Source organism: Triticum aestivum, chromosome 2D (assembly GCF_018294505.1).
Source record: "Triticum aestivum cultivar Chinese Spring chromosome 2D, IWGSC CS RefSeq v2.1, whole genome shotgun sequence".
NCBI lineage: Eukaryota > Viridiplantae > Streptophyta > Magnoliopsida > Poales > Poaceae > Triticum > Triticum aestivum.
In genome coordinates this window covers 377,390,564-377,414,196 of record NC_057799.1, presented here as the reverse complement: position 1 = coordinate 377,414,196, position 23,633 = coordinate 377,390,564, and positions in this window count along the sequence as shown.

The following is a 23,633-nucleotide window of genomic DNA, read 5'->3' as shown; positions in this document are numbered from 1 at the left end:
TGTGTGGGCCGGTGATACTGAGGGCTGGTCGTCAACGGGAGCTGAAACAGGCCCGTTGGAACGGCCGCGTCTAGCTGCATCTAGGCAGAAACACATTAGGCCCACAGAGCAAGGGGCTGTCGTTTTTTTTTTTGCGACTGTCGGTTCATTTTCTTCTAAGGCGAAAAACCGCAAAGACTGTATTCATTCCCTCGGGATAAGCACCTCCGGCTCCTGGGTGTATATCCGGGCCGTAGTACCTCACCTAGTTCCCGGAGGCGTATCTTTCCTCCAATATGCCGACAACACTATCTTGTTAGTTGAGGGCACTGAGATTGATATTATCAACGTTACATTCCTCCTACTCTGCTTTCAAGAGTGCTACACATTTCAATACAAGTGAGGTTATGGTGTTAGGGTACTGTAACATCCCCAGCATCACACTACAGTAATCCCTTATGATCAGTGCCAAATCATCTTGATTTACAAAGCTTAATCATGTTGGGATAATGGGCCGAGTGCAACGCCTGGGGTACTTCAGAGTGGCTCGCCTTCGCCTGTGGTGGCCACTGACCTCAGCCATGGTGCCTGTGCGGCGCTCCCCCCGCAGGTTGCCACCGTCTTTTGCAGCTGCCGCGAGCCACAGCCCGAGCCGGCAGCCGGCGACCTCATCTCCACCAAGTCTATGCTGCAGCTGTTCCCCTCTGTTTCGGGGCCGGCTGCCGCTTCAGGGGTGCCATCTGCTGTGGGCTTCGATCTGAATCTGGGCGCGGCGTCTTGGCGTCCGGGGGACGAGGGTCGTGCTGCCTCTGGTCCAGCCCCGGATCCAATCCAATGCCAACACGTGGGGGAGGTGCAGGCGCAGCCGGTGGTGCATGTGTCCCCCCGTCACAGCTAGCGGATCAGGAGCGCATATGACGGCATGCACTTGGGCTCGGTGGAGCCCGCTGCTAAGCGGAAGGCAGCGGCATCCGAGTCTGGCTATGGCAGCGGACCGTCTCGCCGTCCCAGCTCCTCGCGTCAGAAGAAGGCGAAGGCGACAACCGTGGCGGGGCTGCTTCAGCTGCCGCTCATGGACACCCCATCTCCGCTGACGAGGGGGAAACTGCGTCAGATTGCCCAAGTGTGCGACCTCAACGCACCTGCCATCCTCGATCAAGTCAGGAACCGTTCAGCATCTGCTTCTGGTGATGCTTCTCCCACTGCCAGCAGCTCCTCTGCTTCTTCCGTGCGCTTCCTCGGCTCTTCCAATGAGTAGTTCAGTATCAGTACTCCAGTCTTCGAGTCTGCTGTAGTTATGATTTTCATGTTTAGGACAGCAGGTTGTCATCTTTCTCAAGGTTATCATGAGGTTTCTAGAGGTTGTAGTTTGGACTGCTCTTGGGGCAGGTTTATCATATCAGTCGAGTCTAGCATTGATCTATACCATGTATGTTTTCATTGCAGCAAGTTTGTTTCAGTGTCGGTCACCGCATGCATTCTCTTCAGTTTACTTTGGTCTCTTCCTTTGGGTTGTACACTCGTTGCTAATCCATGAAGATTCTAAGTTGGAATGTCCGGGGGCTGGGGGAAAATGACAAGTGTTCGCTGGTCCGTGATACTATAACCTCTTGCTGCCCTAGGGTCGTTTGCTTGCAGGAAACCAAGCTGCCATCCCTCTCTAGTTTCAAGCTGCGATCCTTCCTGCCCACCAACCTCAAAGATCACTCTGTCACTCTCTGAAAGGATTGAGAAGAGGTGTCTAGAGGGGGGTGAATAGACACTTCGCAAGAACAGTTGCAGTTTTTAAATTCGTTAAGCTGAAGTGGAGTTTTAGCACAAGTTCAAACATTCACAATACATATCAAGCAAGCATGACAAGAGTATATGAGCAGCGGAAAGTAAATCATGCAAATTGCAAGAATGTAAAGGGATGGGATTGGAGTGTGCAAACGCAATTGGAGACACGGAGATTTTTTATCCGTGGTTCCGATAGGTGGTGCTATCGTACATCCACGTTGATGGAGACTTCAACCCACGAAGGGTAACGGTTGCGCGTGTCCACGGAGGGCTCCACCCACGAAGTATCCACGAAGAAGCAACCTTGTCTATCCCACCATGGCCATCGCCCACGAAGGACTTGCCTCACTAGGGTAGATCTTCACGAAGTAGGCGATCTCCTTGCCCGTACGAACTCCTTGGTTCAACTCCACAATCTTGACGGAGGCTCCCAACTGACACCTAACCAATATAGGAGACACCACTCTCCAAGAGGTAATAGATGGTGTGTTGATGATGAACTCCTTGCTCTTGTGCTTCAAATGATAGTCTCCCCAACACTCAACTCTCTCTCATAGGATTGGATTTGGTAGAAAGATTATTTGAGTGGAAAGCAACTTGGGAAAGGCTAGAGATCAAGATTTATGTGGTTGGAATGGAATATCTTGACCTCAACACAAGTGTAGGTGGCAGACTAAGGCATAGCCTAGTGGTGGGAAGGGGCTGATGCCTTCCTACCCACCCAGGTTCAAAACATGGCACTTGCAATTTGGGTTTGTTGCACCAATTATACTGTAGGGGGTTCCCTTACAGTCTTTCTGTAAAAAAAACACAAGTGTAGGTGGTTCTCTCTCAGAAAATGTATGTTGGAAGTGTAGGCATGTTCTGATGGCTCTCTCCATGAATGAAGAGTGGGTGGAGGGGTATATATAGCCTCCACACAAAATCTAACCGTTACACACAAATCACCAAACTCGGTGGGACCGAAACAGAAAACTCGGTCGGACCGATTTGGTGCATAATGTGACCGTTAGGCATTTCGGTGGGACCGACATGATCAACTCGGTGGGACCGATGTGCTAGGGTTAGGGTAGAGCCTTATCTTGGTTGGACCGATTACACAAACTCGGTGGGACCGATTTGGGTAATAAGCACAACAGAGAGTTGGCCAAGCAAACTCGCTGGGACCGATTTCATATTTCGGTGAGACCAAAATTAATGCAATAGGCAACAGAGAGTTTGCAAGCCCATCTTGGTGAGACCGAGATCCAATCGGTGAGACCGAATTGATTAGGGTTTCTAGCGGTGGCTATGTCACGAGAACTCGGTGGCGCCGGATAGAAAGTTTCGGTGGGGCCGAGTTTGACTTTTGGTTTGGGACATATGTGGATGTGAGAAAGTGGTTGAGGGTTTTGGAGCATATCACTAAGCACTTTGAGCAAGCAAGCCATTAAGCAACACCTCATCCCCTCTTAATAGTATTGGCTTTCCTATGGACTCAATGTGATCTTGGATCACTAAAATAGAAAATGTAGAGTCCAGAGCTTTGAGCTTGAGCCAATCCTTTGTCCTTATCATCTTGAAGGGGTTCCACATCCTCTAGTCCATGCCACTCCATTGTTGAACTTATCTGAAACATACTAGATGAAAACATTAGTCCAACAAGAAATAAGTTGACATTAATTACCAAAATCACCCAGGGAGCACTTGTGCTTTCAATCTCCCCCTTTTTGGTAATTGATGACAACATACATCAAAGCTTTAGATAAAGATATAGAGAATAACAAGTAAAGCTTTGGAAAGACATGTAACATGCATAGGCTCCCCCTATATGTATGCAATCATGTAAATATGGAATATAAGAGCATGTGAATGCATAAGCATGACAGAGTAAGCAATGTGTTACATGTATCTTGGCTATATGCATCAGAGCAAAAGATGTGAATATAGGAAATGTACCTTCATGCTCATGAGTCCTTCTTGCAAATAGTATGTACAACAGCAAGAAATCCTCATGCACATGAGTGTGATGCATATACTTACCTTGTGGTCTTGAGTTGGCTTAGAAAGGGATGAACCTGAGTAAACAAGGTTAGATAACACAGATACATCTACTAGCCAGAGCAAACAAAAGGAACGACAAGAGTACCAAGATTGGGATGACATGTAGAGTGTGAGCACCGGATACTCTATTAGATATAGACATGTCCCCAAAAGGTAAAGCTATGCAATGAATTCGAAGATTTTCTTCCCTTGGATGTCTTGCTCCCCCTGAATCTTGTATGGGATACTGGGAGAAGATAGGGAACAGAAAATCAGAGCAAAGAAAATAGAAAATCAGAGCAAACCAAATAAGAAAACATGAACATGTCTTTTCCCCTCTAAAGACATGTGACTTCTCTCCTCTTTGAATAGCAAGCATCTTGGGCTTTTATGTGATTTCTCTCTTCCTTCCTATTTGAAGTATTCTCTTTTCCCCCTTTTGAAGAATTAAGCTTTGATGTGATCTCTCTCTCCCCCTTTGACATCAATTACCAAGAAGGGTTCTTCTTGATTGTGAGTTAAAATAGGTTTGGTCCTTGAGTCACAGAGCAAAGCAGCATATAGAGTGTGATGCTGGTAGAGGACAGGGATCATCGAGTGGAGCTGGAGCAAAAAAAATGTAGGAACATGTGGCAAATGGTCTTTTTTGTGTAGAAATTGTTGGAAATATGCCCTAGAGGCAATAATAAAATGGTTATTATTGTATTTCCTTGTTCATGATAATTGTCTATTGTTCATGCTATAATTATATTAACTGGAAATCGTAATACATGTGTGAATACATAGACCACAACATGTCCCTAGTAAGCCTCTAGTTGACTAGCACGTTGATCAATAGATGGTTATGGTTTCCTGACCATGGACATTGGATGTCATTGATAACGGGATCACATCATTAGGAGAATGATGTGATGGACAAGACCCAATCCTAAGCATAGCACAAGATCGTGTAGTTCGTTTGCTAAGAGCTTTTCTAATGTCAAGTATCGTTTCCTTAGACCATGAGATTGTGCAACTCCCGGATACCGTAGGAATGCTTTGGGTATACCAAACGTCACAACGTAACTGGGTGGCTATAAAGGTGCACTACAGGTATCTCCGAAAGTGTCTGTTGGGTTGGCACGAATCGAGACTGGGATTTGTCACTCCGTATGACGGAGAGGTATCTCTAGGCCCACTCGGTAATGCATCATCATAATGAGCTCAATGTGACTAATGAGTTAGCCACGGGATCATGCGTTACGGAACGAGTAAAGAGACTTGCCGGTAACGAGATTGAACAAGGTATAGGGATACCGACGATCGAATCTCGGGCAAGTAACATACCGATAGACAAAGGGAATTGTATACGAGATTGATTGAATCCCCGACATGGTGGTTCATCCGATGAGATCATCGTGGAACATGTGGGAGCCAATATGGGTATCCAGATCCCGCTATTGGTTATTGGCCGGAGAGGTGTCTCGGTCATGTCTGCATGGTTCCCGAACCCGTAGGGTCTACACACTTAAGGTTCGGTGACGCTAGAGTTGTTATGGGAAATAGTATGTGGTTACCGAAGGTTGTTCGGAGTCCCGGATGAGATCCCGGATATGACGAGGAGCTCCGGAATGGTCCGGAAGTGAAGATCGGTATATTGGACGAAGGGTATTGGAGTCCGAATTGTTCCGGGGGTACCAGGCTATGGCCAGCATGTCCGAAAGGGATTTCGGAGGCCCCGACAAGCGTTCGGGGGCCTTATGGGCCAAGGGGAAGGGGCAAACCAGCCCACTAAGGGGCTGTGCGCCCCTCCCAACCCCGGGAGCTCCTACTGGACGCTCGTTGCGTCCAACAGGGCGCCGACGCACAGGGGGCGACGCGACTTCGCACACGCACGTCGCTGCGGTGCGCCGATTGGGCCGACCCATTGGAGTGCGCTGCAAATACAAGTGATAATTTCCAAAAAAATAGCAGGGTGTGATGGCTGGGAATCGAACACAGCACTTTCGACTTGCACTCGCACCCTACTAGCCACTAGGATGGAAGCGCTCAGTCGACCAAACTACAGCGGAAACCTACAAGAACTAAAGAAAGTATAAGACTGTTCGAAAAACATCCTTTACGATTTTCCAAATAGCAAAAACAAAACGTGAATGTTTTATCAGACGCGAACATTATTAGTTTTTTTTACGAATTTTGAAAAAACTCAAACATTTTTCAACACACAAACGAATTTTGGAGACGCGAACATATTTTTTAGAATGGAAACACAAACAACTGCCCAGAAAACTGAACAGGAACAATTTTACAATTTTTGAAACAAAATTTGGAAACACAAACAAATTTTGAATTTCCCAAACATTTTTGGAATTTGTGACATTTCTTTAAAGCACAAACATTTTCTGAATCTTGAGAACAAATTTTGAAAAAGAGAACAAATTTGGAAGCACGGACAATTTTTTAAAGCACAAACATTTTTTGAATTTTTAGAACAAATTTGGAAATGGAGAACAAATTTGGAAGCGCGAACAATTTTTAAAGCACGAACATTTTTTGAATCTTGAGAACAAATTTTGAAAACTCCCGAACAAATTTGGAAGCGCAAACAATTTTTTAAAGCACGAACATTTTTTGAATCTCGAGGACAAATTTTGAAATAGAGAACAATTTTGAAAAATCCCTAAAAAATTTGGAAGCGTGAACAATTTTTTAAAGCACAAACATTTTTTTGAATCTTGAGAACAAATTTTGAAATAGAGAACAATTTTGAAAAATCCCGAATAAATTTGGAAGCGCGAACATTTTATGAAAACATGAACATTTTATGAACTCCGGCATATTTTCTGCATTTCGAAAGTTTTGAACTTTTTGTGTAACGGGAACAAATTTTGAATTGGAGAACATTTTTTCGAAAACTGAAAATTTTATGAAATTACGAACAAAATTTGAATATTTTGAATTTCTTTTGAAAAAAGAGAAGAAAAATAAAGAAAACAAACAAAAAAACCAGGAACATTTTTCGAAATTGTGAACAAAATTTTGTAAATGTGAACACTATTTCAGAAATATGAACAATTTTTGACAAAAAGAATATTTTTGAAAATTCCGAACCATATTTGAACTTTTCGAAAAGCTTACAAAGAAAAATAAAAAAACAGAATAAGACAAAGAAAACGAGAAAAAAGAAAGGCAGAATAAGACTGAAGAAAAAACAGTAGAAGGAACAAATGATTTTTCCTCGTTTTTAGTTTCTTTAAGTTTAGCATTGCTATTCTTACAGATGCACGAGCCAATCGCGGTGGCTAGCGCGATGTGTTCCGCTACTGGAGGTCGTAGGTTCGATCCCTAGTGCGATCGATCGTTTTTTGCGGTTTATCTCGCGAGGCGAAACCACTCAAATGGGCCGGCCCAGGGTGAGCTGTGCCTGTGCGAAGCGGCGACTACTTGCCGCAGTAAGCGGCGAATAGGAAATTCCCCCAGCCCCTCTCACGTAACCAGGAGAGGTGGGGGCGCCACCCCTAGGGCAGCCGCCCCTTCCGGCTTGGGGGGCAAGTTTCCTAGGGGGTGGGGGCGCCCAAACCCATCTAGGGTTTCCCCTGGCCGCCGCCTCCTCCTCTAGATCCATCTAGAGGGGCCGGCCCCCTCTCCCCTCCCCCCTATATATAGCGAGGGGGTGGGAGGGCAGCCATACCCTTCCCTTGGCGCAGCCCCCTTCCTCCTCATACATCTCCTCCTCCTCCGTAGTGCTTGGCGAAGCCCTGCCGGAGAACCACGAGCTCCATTGCCACCATGTCGTCGTGCTGCTGGAGTTCTCCCTCAACTTCTCCTCTCCCCTTGCTGGATCAAGAAGGAGGAGACGTCCCCGGGCTGTACGTGTGTTGAACGTGGAGGCGCCGTCCGTTCGGCGCTAGATCGGATCTTCCGTGATTTGAATCGCCGCGAGTACGACTCCATCAACCGCGTTCTTGTAACGCTTCTGCTTAGCGATCTTCAAGGGTATGAAAACGCACTCCCTCTCTCTCGTTGCTAGCATCTCCTAGATTGATCTTGGTGACACGTAGGAAAATTTTGAATTATTGCTACGTTCCCCAACAGTGGCATCATGAGCTAGGTCTATGCGTAGATTCTATGCACGAGTAGAACACAAAGTAGTTGTGGGCGATGATTTGTTCAATTTGCTTACCGTTACTAGTCTTATCTTGATTTGACGGCATTGTGGGATGAAGGGGCCCGGACCGACCTTACACGTACACTTACGTGAGAGAGGTTCCACCGACTGACATGCACTTGATGCATAAGGTGGTTAGCGAGTGTTTGTCTCTCCCACTTTAGTCGGATCGGATTCGATGAAGAGGGTCCTTATGAAGGGTAAATAGCAATTGGCATATCACCGTTGTGGCTTTTGCGTAGGTAAGAAACGTTCTTGCTAGAAACCCATAGCAGCCACATAAAACATGCAACAACAATTAGAGGACGTCTAACTTGTTTTTGCAGGATATGCTATGTGATGTGATATGGCCAAAAGGATGTGATGAATTATATATATGTGATGTATGAGATTGATCATGTTCTTGTAATAGGAATCACGACTTGCATGTCGATGAGTATGACAACCTGCAAGAGCCATAGGAGTTGTCTTAATTTATTGTATGACCTGCGTGTCAATGAAAAACGCCATGTAATTACTTCACTTTATTGCTAACCGTTAGCCATAGTAGTAGAAGTAATAGTTGGCGAGACAACTTCATGAAGACACGATGATGGAGATCATGATGATGGAGATCATGGTGTCATGCCGGTGACGAAGGTGATCATGCCGCGCCTCGAAGATGGAGATCAAAAGGCGCAAGATTATATTGGCCATATCATGTCACTTTATGATTTGCATGTGATGTTTGTCATGTTTAGATCTTATTTGCTTAAAACGACGGTAGCATAAATAAGATGATCCCTCACTAAAATTTCAAGAGATGTGTTCCCCCTAACTGTGCACCGTTGCGAAGGTTCGTTGTTCCGAAGCACCACGTGATGATCGGGTGTGATAGATTCTAACATTCGCATACAACGGGTGTAAGCCAGATTTACACATGCGAAATACTTAGGTTGACTTGACGAGCCTAGCATGTACAGACATGGCCTCGAAACACAAGAGACCGAAAGGTAAAACATGAGTCGTATAGTAGATACGATCAACATGAAGATGTTCACCGATGATAACTAGTCCGTCTCACGTGATGATCGGACACGGCCTAGTTGACTCGGATCATGTATCACTTAGATGACTAGAGGGATGTCTATCTAAGTGGGAGTTCATTAAATAATTAGATGAACTTAATTATCATGAACATAGTCAAAAGGTCTTTGCAAATTATGTCATAGCTTATGCTTTGGTTCTACTATTTAAGATATGTTCGTAGAGAAAATTTAGTTGAAAGTTGATAGTAGAAATTATGCGGACTGGCTCCGTAAACTGAGGATTATCCTCATTGCTGCGTAGAAGACTTATGTCCTTAATGCACCGCTCGGTGTGCTGAACCTCGAGCGTCGTCTGTGGATGTTGCGAACATCTGACATACACATTTTGATGACTACGTGATAGTTCAGTGCGTAATGCTAATGGTTTAGAATTGAGGCGCCAAAGACGTTTTTTGTCGGAGTGAATGGCCACGGGTAGCCTTACCGACTGCCCCTGATTCTTCTGAAAAAATTATCAGGCCTTCGGGCCTCCAAGCACTCCAAGCATTGGGCCGCCTTCCCTGGCCGGCTACCTCTGAAGCCGACTCCCGGAAGGCGACCTAGCCTCAGCAACTCCTCCCCAGGACGACTACGGGGTGGCCGACTCCAAGAAGCCGGCCAAGAAGGACGCCGACTCCAAGAAGCCGGCCGAGACCACAACCACCAAAGCTGCACCCACATAACGGTGACAAGACGGGGTGTGGCCACAGTGCGGCCCACTACCCCCGAGGCCCGAGGCAGGCATGGCCACAGGAGGCTGTACGGGATGACCGTCACCTGTTCGGCTCGGCACTGTAGCCATGCCAGCCTCAACGTCATCCACGAACGACTCCTATATGGCCCGCAGGCGCCGGGCCCCTTCCGCCAGAGAGAGGCGCGGAGGCGGCCTGGCCTCCCCCAGTCGGCCGAGGGTGTAGCCGGGCCCCAGAAGCCGGCTACCCCCCTTCCTCGAAGCAGGAGCCCCATTAAGGAGACAAGACGAGGTAAGGCTACAGTGAGAGCCCCCGAGGCGGCCCACTGTAGCCACGCTTACCTCGACAAAGCCCTCGTCATCAGAGGCGAGGCTATAGTAAGCAGCCGCCGACAAGACCCTAGGCGGTGGGGCCGGCCTGTCGACCAAGAAGCCGGCAGCCGGCGGGACCCACCAGCCGGCGGAGAAGCCGGCGAGCGTAGACACTGACGGCTGGGACCAGTGCCCAGCCGGATTACCATTGTACCCCCGGGGGGTAGGCCTATATAAACCCCCCGGAGCACCCAAGCAAAGGGTTGGCTTCTAAGCATAGCACACACACCATAGAGATAGAGAGAAGCAAGAGCTAGCCTTGTTCTTCTTCTCCCTTGAACCCAACAGCTCTAGGAGCGATTGTAGCTACCTTTACTTGATCTAGTGATCATGCGGAGACCCCGCAGAACAGGACTAGGGGTGTTATCTCCTCGGAGAGCCCCGAACCTGGGTAAGATCCGCCGGCGTGCATGTCTTCGCCTCATCCCGTTTCCAGGCACCGGCGATGTCTTATTGGCACCCACAATGATAAGCCATCCGTTGGCATATGTCGCACCAACCACCCGACATTTGGTGCCCACCGTGGGGCCAGGTGCACCGTCGTCCGGAGACCTGTTCTGGACGGGAACCCTCTTCCTCCCCCGCGAGCGCAGCCAGCCTGCTGCGCCCGATGGCGTTTGCCTCGACGCGCTGCAAGGCGTCGACGACGCCTGCGCAGCGAGCTGCCTCGCCGATCTGCTCGGCGAGACTCGCATCTCCGACGAGCCTGCGTCCGATGCAGGCAACGACTACCCCGAAAACCGCCTCGTCAGCCTCCTCGACCAGCTTCACGTCTCCAGCGAGCCCGCTGCAGACATGGAGTCAGTCAGCTCCACCGACCCGATGCTTATCGACTCCGACACAACATCGCTCGACGCCTACCCCTCCGACGTGGTGGTCTTCGACGACCCCCTCCCTCGAGCTGACAGCGGCAGCAGCGCTGTCACCGAAGTGCTGGTCATCAGCCACGTCGCCGACTCGGGCGAGAATGCCCACGACGCCCGGCAAGCGGCAATGCACGACCTCTCCGTCCCCATCCCGGCCGACGCCGACGCCGAGACCCTGGAGGCACGCCGCCTTGCCCTCATTGCGGAGGGCCAGAAGATAGCCTCCATGAGACGCCTCACCGAGGCCCACCAGCGCGAAGTCGACCGCGCCGCCTTCGGTACGCCGCCGCCTAGCGGCCCGAGCCGAGCCGGCTTCGTCCAGAAGCGCGGCGCGGCCGTCGCCAGCATGCTGGGGGCAGATCGCCCCGTCTACACCACCCCGCTCGAGAATCTGCGAGCCGCTCAGGCGGCTGCAGAAGAGCTCAATGGGCTGGGAGCCGATGAGCTCCCCTACATGACAAGACGGATCCAGCAGCTGATCGACGCGGCTGCAGAACGGCATGAAGCCGGCGCCCGCGCTGATAGTCATCCCCCGCGCCGGGAGCACGCCGCGACGTCCCGCTCGCCGACTGCGAGCGGCGTGCGCCAGAAGAAAGACAAGGAGCCGGCTGCCAGCCGCAGCCGGACTCGCATTACCATCGAGCGCGACACGGAAGGCCGCCCTCGAGCGGTTGAACACCAAGGAAATCTGCCTCCTCCCCCGCCTCGAAGAGAAAGACGCCTCACTCCGCCGCCTATCACACACCCGACTCTTGGCGACCGACTCGGCCGCCGAGAAGGAGTCGGCGAGAACGACGCCCGCCACAGGATCGACCACCTTGCTCGATCCCTGGCGTTAGAAGAAGAAGACGATGTCGGCCCGCCATGCTTTGGCCCCCGCATCCGCGACGAGCCCTTCCCCAAAGGGTTCTCGCTCCCCAGAGACACGCCCAAGTACAATGGCTCGGTGAAGCCGGACGATTGGCTCATCGACTACTCCACGGCCGTCAGCATAGCCAACGGCAATCGGCGCGTCGCCGTGAAGTACGTCCCCCTCATGCTGCAAGGCACGGCGCGCACATGGCTCAACAACCTCAAGCCCTACAGCATCAACAGTTGGCTGGACTTCACCGAAGTCTTTGTCCACAACTTCACTAGCACCTACAAGCGACCTCCCAAGCCTCGCCAGCTCTCCCTCTGCGTCCAAGGGCCCAACGAGTCGACCCACGACTACCTCACGCGATGGGCCGAGCTCCGCAACTCCTGCGAGGGGGTGCACGAGGTCCAGGCCATCGAGTACTTCACCGCCGGGTGCCGAGAGGGCACCCTCCTCAAGCACCGACTCCTCTGCGACGAGCCGGCTACCCTCGATGAATTGCTGGTCATCGCGGACAAGTACGCCACAGCTGACTCCTCAATGAAGACGGAGCTCCGAGTGGACGCCTCGGGGAAAGTGATTGCTCCGGCTCCTAAGACGCCGGCGGCGACCCTAATCGGCGCCCCTACCAGAACGACCACAAGCGCAAGGCCCCCATGCCGACTTCCTCCAGTCGGCAGGTGGCCACAATTGAAGACGAGCAGCCCGAAGAACGGCCCGCTCCCAAGAAGAAGGGTGGAAGGCCGGCTTGGCAGCCGTCTTTCTCCTACGAACAAGCTCTCGACGCCCCCTGCAAGTTCCACAGCGGCGCGAAGCCGTCCAACCACACAACCCGGAAATGCCACTGGCTCACCCGCATCACCAAGGGCGAGGGGCTGTTGCCGCCTCCGCCTCCCGGCCCGCCGCCTCCAGCCCCCCAGCAGCCGGCGGCTCGGCCGGCAGTCGGCGCCATCCAAGACAAATTTCCCGAAGAACACGCCGCCTACGTCGTCTTCACCAGTCAAGCCGACGACAAGCGCAGCCGACGCCGACAGCATCAAGAAGTGAATGCAGTCGCCACTAGCACTCCCGAGTTCATGCACTGGTCAGAAAAACCAATCAGCTGGAGCCAGGCCGACCACCCAGAGGTGATGCCTTCGCCTGGCTCCTATGCAATGGTCTTGGATGTCACCCTCGCAACGGAGAGGCGAGCTGCCAGATTTTCCCGCGTCCTGATAGACGGCGGAAGCAGTATCAACATACTGTACCGCGATACCATGGAGAAGCTGAACATCAAAGCAAAGCAGCTCATGCCGAGCCGCACCGTCTTCCATGGTATCGTCCCCGGCCTGTCTTGCTCCCCAATCGGCAAGATCAAAATGGATGTTCTCTTCGGAGACAAAGATCATTTTCGACGAGAAGCAATATGGTTCGAGGTAGTGGATTTGGAGAGCCCCTATCATGCACTGCTCGGCCGACCTGCCCTGGCCAAGTTCATGGCTGTGCCCCACTACGCCTACCTGAAGATGAAGATGCCGAGCTCGAAGGGGATCATCACGGTAGCCGGCGACTACAAGAAGTCCATCGAGTGCGCCATGGCCAGTAGCCGGCTGGCCGAGTCCCTCGTGGTGGCAGAAGAGAAGAAGATGTTGGAGCGGGTTGTGGCCATGGCCGGCAAGCAGCCGGCCTTGTCCCCCAACCCCAAGGACTGTGATGCGCAGGGCTCCTTCCAGCCTGCCAAAGAGGCGAAGAAGATACCTCTGGACCCGGAGAACCCGGAGAGGTTCGCTGTCATTGGGGCGAACTTGGACAGTAAATAGGAAGGCGAGCTCGTCGACTTCCTCCGTGAGAATCGAGACATCTTTGCATGGTCCCCAAAGGACATGCCGGGTGTCCCGAAGGATTTCGCCGAGCACAAGTTACATGTCCGAGCTGATGCAAAGCCGGTCAAGCAGCCCCTCCGCCGACTCTCAGAAGAGAAGCGAAGAATTGTGGGAGAAGAGATAGCCCGACTCCTTGCCGCTGGCTTTATCATGGAAGTGTTCTTTCTAGAGTGGCTTGCCAACCCAGTTCTGGTTCTGAAGAAGAATAACAAGTGGCGTATGTGTATAGACTACACCAGTCTGAACAAGGCCTGCCCAAAGGATCCGTTTGCTCTGCCACGGATTGACCAAGTGATAGACTCCACAGCCGGATGCGAGCTGTTAAGTTTTTTGGATGCGTACTCAGGGTACCATCAGATCAAGTTGGACCCAGCTGACCGCCTGAAGACTGCCTTCATCACACCCTTTGGAGCTTTCTGCTACCTGACTATGACATTCGGCTTGAGAAATGCCGGTGCCACTTTTCAGCGTTGCATGCAGAAATGCCTCTTGAAACAACTCGGCAGAAATGCCCACGTCTATGTAGACGACATTGTGGTGAAGACAGAGAAGCGCGGTACCTTGCTGGAAGACCTGAAAGAAACATTCGCCAACTTGCGCTGATTCCAAATCAAGCTCAACCCCGAGAAGTGCGTGTTCGGAGTGCCAGCCGGCCAGCTGCTGGGCTTCCTGGTCTCCGAACGCGGCATCGAATGCAACCCTGTCAAGATCAAGGCCATCGAGAGGATGGAGATTCCCACCAAACTGCGAGATGTGCAGAAATTCACTGGCTGCTTAGCCTCCCTGAATCGTTTTATCAGCCGACTAGGAGAGAAGGCTCTCCCCCTGTACCGACTCATGAAGAAGTCCACTCACTTCGAGTGGAACGACCAAGCCGACCAAGCCTTCCATGAGTTGAAGAAAATGCTGACCACTCCGCCTGTCCTGGCGGCGCCGACTGAGAAGGAGCCCATGCTCCTCTACATCGCCGCGACTAGCCGAGTCGTCAGCACTGTTGTTGTGGTCCAGCGCCCGGAGGAAGGCCGAGCCCAGCTAGTCCAGAGGCCGGTGTACTATCTTAGCGAAGTGCTATCCAGCTCAAAGCAAAACTACCCGCACTACCAGAAGATGTGCTATGTACTTCGCTGCCAAGAAACTGAAGCCCTACTTCCAAGAGCACCCCATCACGGTCGTATGCACTACCCCGCTCGCCGAGATCATAGGCAGCCGGGATGCATCCGGCCGGGTGGCGAAATGGGCCATTGCATTGGTGCCCTACACAATCTTCTACCAACCCCGCACCGCCATCAAGTCGCAAGCATTGGCCGACTTCCTCGTCGACTGGGCCGAGACCCAGTACCTACCGCCGGCTCCCGACTCTACCCATTGGTGGATGCACTTTGACGGGTCCAAGATGCGCACCGGCTTGGGAGCCGGCATCGTCCTCACCTCTCCCAAAGGCGACAAGCTCAAGTACACGCTGCAGATCCACTTCGCCGCCTCCAACAATGTGGCCAAGTACGAGGCGCTCGTACACGGGCTCCGGCTAGCCAAAGAGCTTGGCATACGCCGGATCCTGTGCTACGGCGACTCAGACTTGGTGGTCCAGCAATCGTCTGGCGACTGGGACGCCAAGGACGCGAACATGGCGAGCTATCGATTCCTAGTCCAGCAGATCAGCGGATACTTCGAAGGGTGCGAGTTCCTTCACGTGCCAAGGGCCGACAACGACCAAGCAGATGCCCTAGCACGGATCGGCTCCACCCGACAAGCCATACCGACTGGCGTCTCCCTCCAGCGCCTCCTCAAGCCGTCCATCAAGCCGTCTCCAGAGTCGGATTCCATCTTCGTACCGCCTGCGCCAGATACAGCCGGATCCGACTGGAGAAACCCCGCAGGCGGCATGGGGACTTCGACAACTGGCCCGGGAACTGCCGTAGTCGCACCTGGACCGGGGACTTCAGAACCCGTCCCGGGGACTGCAGCAGTCGGCCCGGGGACTACAACGACACAAGAAGCAGTGGCCGACTCACCCAACCCACCCACCCGAGTCATGGTGGCTACATTAACAGAAGAAGAAGTCACAGCTCCCTCATGGGCCCAGCCCCTCCTCAAGTTCCTAGTCAGCAGAGAGCTGCCGGCTGATGAGATCTCAGCAAGACTAGTGCAATGACGAGCCGCAGCATATACAATAATCAACAGAGAGCTTGTGAAGCGCAGCGTCACTGGAGTCTTCCAGCGTTGTGTCGAGCCAGAAAAAGGAGTGGCAATCCTCAAAGACATCCACCAAGGCGAATGCGGCCACCACGCAGCCTCAAGATCCTTTGTGGCAAGGCTTTCCGCCATGGTTTCTTCTGGCCGACTGCCTTGGAGGATGCTAAAGAAATAGTCAAGAGCTGCAGAGGATGCCAAGTTTTTAGTTCCAAGCAACATCTGCCGGCTTCTGCACTCAAGACCATTCCCCTCACCTGGCCTTTTGCCGTCTGGGGACTGGACATGGTGGGCCCTTTCAAGACAGCCCGCGGCGGCTTGACGCATCTACTTGTCGCTGTGGACAAGTTCACAAAGTGGATCGAAGCAAAGCCGATCAAAAAGCTGAACGGGCCGACTGCCGTGACATTCATCACCGACATCACTACTCAGTACGGCGTGCCGCACAGCATCATCACCGACAACGGCACGAACTTCGCCAAAGGAGCACTGGCACGTTTCTGCGCGACGCAGGGCATCCGACTGGACTTACCGTCCGTTGCCCACCCGCAGTCAAACGGCCAGGTCGAGCGAGCAAATGGACTCATCCTCTCCGGCATCAAGCCCCGACTGGTTGTACCACTGGAGCGATCGGCCGGCTGCTGGCTCGAAGAGCTGCCGGCTGTCCTCTGGAGCCTGCGCACTACACCCAACAAGTCAACCGGCTTCACTCCATTTTTCCTCGTGTACGGTACCGAGGCTGTCATCCCAACAGACATCAAGTTCGACTCACCTCCGATCACCATGTACACGGAGGAGGAGGCCAAAGAAGCAAGAGAAGACGGCGTGGACCTACTGGAAGAAGGCCGGCTGCTAGCACTCAGCCGGTCCGCCATCTACCAGCAAGGGCTGCGCCGCTACTACAACCGCAAGGTCAAGCCAAGATCCTTCCAAGAGGGCGACCTTGTGCTCCGGCTGATCCAGCGAACAGCCGGCCAGCACAAGCTCTCGGCCCCTTGGGAAGGCCCCTTCGTCGTCAGCAAGGCACTCGGCAACGACTCCTACTACTTGATCGACGCGCAAAAACCAAGAGCACGCAAGAGAGACGACTCCGGCAAGGAGTCAGAGCGACCATGGAACGCAAACCTCCTGAGACGATTTTACAGCTGAAAGCAGTATGTATCATGCTACCCTTTTTTGTATTAAGTACAAACCAACAGGCCCCCCGAGCAGTACTCGGGGACTGCCCTTGTCTATCTATGAATGACAAGTGTCATATCCATGAATGTATTATTACATTTTGAATTCTTGTCCGGCACCGGGTTCGACTAGTCGGCCCGGGGACTGGCCGCCTTGAGCTATATTGAAAGTTTTCCCTAAAGTCAGAAAAGTAGTGCACCGGCTCCCGAGTCCTCTCTTGTTGAAAGTCGCAGCTCAAAGAACTGACTGTCCGACTCGCAGGAGGCAAGACAGAAAGGACGCCCACACGAAAAATGGCTAAGGAACAACGAACCTATATAGCAAAGAGACGGCCTCCAAACATGCCTGTCGGCTGCCAGAACAGCCGGCTGGCCGGCTTCCTGAAAAACTTAGCTTTAGTCCAGCAGAGCTAAAGTACTCCTCCCCCCCCAATTTGCCAAGCACTCCTCCAGCTTCAGATTGCAGAGCAATTGTTGGACTGGGGAGGCGGCAACCAAGGGAGGGCGGCAAAGGAAACAGCAGAAGGACAAAAAGCAAAAGTACAAGGAAAGGCCAAATGCATAAGTTATATATATACATAAAGCCCCCAACAGGCTGGCAACAGACATAAGTTCGAATACACCCAGTGGGTGGAATTGTGCAGACTTAACCAAACATTGTTCCTAGAGTAACTAGACAGGGAAACAAAAGACGACAGACTAAGGCGCGCCGCGGAGGCCGAGCTGGTCGGTGAAGGCGGCCTCGCCGGCTGAAGGAGTGGACGACTAGCGGGTCCCGGCTTGACCACCACCTACGGCAGGAGACGCACTCGCGCGCGACGTAGTGCTGGAGGCGCGGTCAGATTGAGGCTGGCCGGCTGCTCCACCAGCCGGCTCGGCGTCTTCACCCTTCTCCTCCTCTTCTTCACCCTCGTCGCTGGAGTCGATCTCCTCCGCCGAGTCTTCGCCATCCGCCGGGTTCAGACCGAACCACTCCTCCGGCTGGGCGACTCCATTGTCGTCCACCTCGGGGGCGAAGACGCTGGTGTCGGTGTAGTTGGCGATCGCCGAAGCCCGCCGGATGATGGCTGGCCGCGCCGGCTCCAGCTCTGTGTCGGCTTGCTGCCGCCAGGTAGCCAGCTGATCCAGGCTCAGGCCGGGATACCAGGCCTTGACGAACTCCAGCGCCCGCCTGGCGCCGGAGCGAGCCGCCGAGGCCTTCCAAGCCTCGAAGCGGCCGACTGCCACCTCCAGCCAGTCGGCAGTCCGACTAGGGGTGCGAGGAACCACTTGGCCGAGCCAGAGGGCGGCCAAGACTTGCGCCCCGGCACGCTGAAGCCGACGGAGCAGTCGATGAGCCGGCTGGATGCGGGCCTGGATCGCCAGGAGCTGCTCCTCCAGCGAGCGGCCGGCGGTTGGCGAGATCTCAAAGCCAGCCTGCCTTCGCGCTTGGCGACGGGCCTCGATGGTCTGGTTGGCGACAGTGGAATAGCCAGGGAAATATTCTGCGCAAGAAAGAAGAAGAAAAGGAGAAAAGAGCACCAAACCAGAAAAAGAGCCAAAGTGGCAGATGGCAAGAAAGGACGAAGAGGTAGGCGGCTTACCGTTAACTAGATCTTCGATCTGGCCATAGCCAGAGACCAGAGTCTGCCTGGCCTCAGCCCAGCCAGCCGCCTCCGTCTCGTACTCAGCCTGGAGGGCGGCTTCGCGATCCTACACCACCTTCAGTGCCGCCTTGTGGCTTTCCTCCTAGTCGGCCAACTTCTTGGCCAGGCGGTCGCGTTCCTGCACCAAGGCGGCGAGCTCGGCATCCTTGGCGTGAAGGGCAGTCTGAGACTCTCCCAGTTGTGCCCTCAGACTGGCGTTGGCCGCTGCAGAGACGGGAGGAAAGGAAGAACAGTAAGAAATCGGCAAGGAAGATCCGACACGACTGCTCAGCAGTCGGCCCGAATCTCGGGGACTACACCCAGTGGGTGCGCTGACGCGCCCCCACATGAGGTAAAGAACAAAGCACGTACCTCGGCTCTCAGTAAGGTCGGCGGTCTTCTGAGTCAGCTCCCGAGCCTGGGAGTTGAAGGCGGCCACACGAAGATTGTGGTAGTCCTGCAAGATGGACAAAAGATCAAAGTAAGAACAAGAATAGCAAAGACAAATCCTCTAAGAAGTTCCAAGCCGCCTGCTCAGCAGCCGACTCGGAACTCGGGGACTACACCCAGTGGGTGCGCTGACGCGCCCCCACGGAAGAAATCAAGACCAAGAAGAAGCAAGATGGGAAGACTGACCCGGATGGCCGCCCGCGTCACAAGGAACTCGTCGGTGAACTGCCTCAGCGCTGCAGCTTGGCCCTGGAGCCGGGTCCGGACGTCCTGCGCAGCCACGTTCATCACGGCCGTCCCTCCGCCTGGCGTCCATCCTGAGGTTGCGCTGGCCGCCTCCACATCCTGGGCCGACGAGCTGGAGCCCACGGCCGGCTGTGGCTCTGACGCGGCCTTCTGTGGCTCCGACGCAGCCTTCCCCGCGCGCCGGCTCGGCGGCATCCGGACCGCCCTCTCAGTCCTCGCGGCCGGCTCGCCCCCCGCCGACTGTGTAGGCGGCTGATCAGGCCGGCCGCCTTGAGCCGCCCTAGTTGGCGGGGTCGGCACCGGCGCCCTCTCCAGGATAATGACGTCGTCACTTGCCCCCAGCATTGGCTGGTCGCCGCTGGCTCCCTCTGGCGAGGGCTCCATGTCCCCAGGCGCCATGACGCGCAGCGGGGTGACCATCAAAACCTCCCCCGCCGCCGCCGCGGCCGCAGCTTCAGCTTGGGCCCTGGCTGCGGCGTCGGCGAGTGCCTTCGCCGCCTCCTCCTCCCGTGCCGCCTGGGCGGCGGCCGCCCTCCGCGCCTCCGCCTCCCGCGCCTCTCGCTCCGCCCGCGCCTCCCGCGCGTTCCTTTCTGTCGCCTCCTGAAGGTCGGCACGGGGGTCCACGCGGCGGGTGGTGCTCCCAGAGCCCCTCGGCGACTCAACGACAGAGGCAGCAGCCGCCCGCTCAAGCGACAGTGGAGCCCTGATCATTGGAGAAGAAGACAAGAACTCAAGAACCACCAAAGAAAAGAAAGAAAAAAGAGTATACGAAAGAAAGTGAACTTACGCCGACACGGTCTGCGGTTGCTTCACCGCCTTGCGGAAGCGAGCCGCCTTTGCGGCCGCCTCCTCCCGCCTGGTGGCTGCCGCCCCGCCTCTGGGCTTCTTCGTTCGGCTGCCAAACAAACCCTGGGCGGCGCGACGCTTTTGACCTCCACCCCGAGCAGGCAGCGCGGAGGAGGAACCCGCGCCGCGTCCAGATGCCGGCTGGCGGCGTGGGACAACTTCGGCCTCGTCGTCGTCCGGCCAGTCGTCAAAGGTGACTCCGAGCCCGGAGCCGCCTGCTTCGCCGCCGGCTTGGCCACCACCCGGCTCGACGTCGTCGTCCATACCGGCCGCCGCCAGGTCGGGGTCCTCCAGATCGTGTTCGGCCCGGTCGGGGACGAATCGGCGCTCCGCGTCTGACCCGCCGGCCGGCCGAAGCAGTGGGCTCTGGCGAAAAGCAAACCGACTAAGTTAGAGTCGGCTAAGAGGAACCCGGCAACAAAGCAAAGAGAGAGAAAAAGTGACAAGGAAAACATACCGTAGGCGGCGGATTGGCTCGGCTATACGGTTCCTTGCCGAACTGCCACTCTTCGGTGAGTTTGCAGTTCGCAAGGTAGTTCACCATATAGGCGACCTCCTCGCGCGGCATCTCCTTGGTACACATTCGGCTCGGATCGAGCTGGCCGCTCATCTGACAGATCAGATGAGGCCGGCTCTGGAGCGGAAGAACCCGGCGCGTGACAAACGCGGCCAGAAGATCGGGCCCCGTCAAGCCCTCTGCCTGGGTCAGCTCCCGCACTCGGGCGACGGCGGCGGACCCGGCCTGCGTCAGAGTCACGGCCCGGAAGGACCACTGGGGCCGCCTGCCCTCCGGGGGGGCGGCTACGTAAGCCGGCAGGTTGATGTAGTCGCCCCGCGGGGCGATGTTTCGCACATAGAAGTACGATTTTTGCCACTTCTTCACCGATTGGATCAGCGTGATGACGGGGAAGGGGTTGTCGGCGACCGATCTCCGCGACGCGATGAAGGCGCCAGTCTGAGCCGGCACGCCCCGCATGCGCGTGCCCAGCTTCGACTGAAAGAACTCCCCCCAGAGCTCAAGGGTGGGGAGGACGCCGAGGTAGCCCTCGCACAGGGTGACGAAGGCGGACAGCAGCACCACCGCGTTTGGGGTGAGATGGTGCGGCTGGAGCTGATAGAAGTCGAGCCAGGAGCGGAAGAAGGCGCTCGCTGGCAGGCCGATGCCGCGCAAGAAGTGCGAGCGGAAGACCACCCGCTCGCCCTCCCGCGGCTCCGGCGTAATTTCCCTCGCCGGCGCAAGGCGGACCTCCACCTTGTCCGCGGCCGGCAGCCGCCGCGTGTTGCGGAGGAACTCGATGTGGTCTTCGTGCACGTTGGAGCCGTCCCAATCCCCGCCATACTGCTCCGTGGCGGGAGGCATGGCAAAAACTAGCGCGGCAGCGGAGGAACGTGCGGTGGAAGAGCGCGGCGGCGAGGCGCTGTTGCAAGAAATGTGGAGCGAAGAAGATGGTGGAAGTAGGAGGAGCGTGCGAGGGCCTGCCGCCCTCCACCTCCCCCAACTTATAGCTTCGCGAGGTGAGGCCGAAGAGGCCAGACGTGGGGAGGAGACGTGGGATTAACTGCACCCGTTCCCCCCACGCCCCGCGATTATTCCACCTTAAAGGCGAGCCGAAACTGCCGCAAGGAGACGTGCGGGCGGTTTCGGGATGCAGAGGATCCGCGCCTGGGCCCGGGCACGGACGTGGCGGGCCCCCGCCCTGCGGCGACGTCCCGTCACGCGCGTGGGCTGGCAGGCTTTCTGGCCGAGGGAGACCACGTGGTTCGCAGACGGCAAGTGGCCGGCCCGCGGCCCGAAGCACACGCTAGCGAGCTCCCGCCCTCCGACTCCGGAGTTTTCGACCTAGGCGGCACGCCTAACTAAAGCCGGCTCCCAGCTGCCGACTTGTCAAGATAGGAAGCTGACCGAGCTTCTCAACCCCTACTCCACCTCGAAGCCCAATCAGCTTCGGGGACTACTGTCGGAGTGAATGGCCACGGGTAGCCTTACCGACTGCCCCTGGTTCTTCTGAAAAAATTATCAGGCCTTCGGGCCTCCAAGCACTCCAAGCATTGGGCCGCCTTCCCTGGCCGGCTACCTCTGAAGCCGACTCCCGGAAGGCGACCCAGCCTCAGCAACCCCTCCCTAGGACGACTACGGGGTGGCCGACTCCAAGAAGCCGGCCAAGAAGGACGCCGACTCCAAGAAGCCGGCCGAGACCACAACCACCAAAGCTGCACCCACATAACAGTGACAAGACGGGGTGTGGCCACAGTGCGGCCCACTACCCCCGAGGCCCGAGGCAGGCATGGCCACAGGAGGCCGTACGGGATGACCGTCACCTGTTCGGCTCGGCACTGTAGCCATGCCAGCCTCAACATCATCCACGAACGACTCCTGTACGGCCCGCAGGCGCCGGGCCCCTTCTGCCAGAGAGAGGCGCGGAGGCGGCCTGGCCTCCCCCAGTCGGCCGAGGGTGTAGCCGGCCCCCAGAAGCCGGCTACCCCCTTCCTCGAAGCAGGAGCCCCATTAAGGAGACAAGACGAGCTAAGGCTACAGTGAGAGCCCCCAAGGCGGCCCATTGTAGCCACGCTTACCTCGACAAAGCCCTCGTCATAAGAGGCGAGGCTACAGTAAGCAGCCGCCGATAAGACCCTAGGCGGTGGGGCCGGCCTGTCGACCAAGAAGCCGGCAGCCGGCGGGACCCACCAGCCGGCGGGACCCAACAGCCGGCGGAGAAGCCGGCGAGCGTAGACACTGACGGCTGGGACCAGTGCCCAGCCGGATTACCATTGTACCCCCGGGGGGTAGGCCTATATAAACCCCCCGGAGCACCCATGCAAAGGGTTGGCTTCTAAGCATAGCACACACACCATAGAGATAGAGAGAAGCAAGAGCTAGCCTTCTTCTTCTCCCTTGAACCCAACAGCTCTAGGAGCGATTGTAGCTACCTTTACTTGATCTAGTGATCATGCGGAGACCCCGCAGAGCAGGACTAGGGGTGTTATCTCCTCGGAGAGCCCCGAACCTGGGTAAGATCCGCCGGCGTGCATGTCTTCGCCTCATCCCGTTTCCAGGCACCGGCGATGTCTTATTGGCACCCACAATGATAAGCCATCCGTTGGCATATGTCGCACCAACCACCTGACATTTTTGAAACGTCGCAGAACATATGAGATGTTCCAAAGACTAAAATCGGGATTTCAGACTAGTGCCCACGTCAAGAGGTATGAGACCTCTGACAAGTTTCTTAAGCCTCCAAAGTAAGGGAGAAAAGCTCAATCGTTGAGCATGTGCTCACATTGTCTGAGTACTACAATCGCTTGAATTGAGTGAGAGTTAATCTTCCAGACGAGATAGTGATGGTTCTCCATAGTCACTGCCACCAAGCTATTAGAGCTTCGTGATGAACTATAACATATCAGGGATAGACATGATGATCCTTGAGCAACTCGCGATGTTTGACACCGTGAAAGTAGA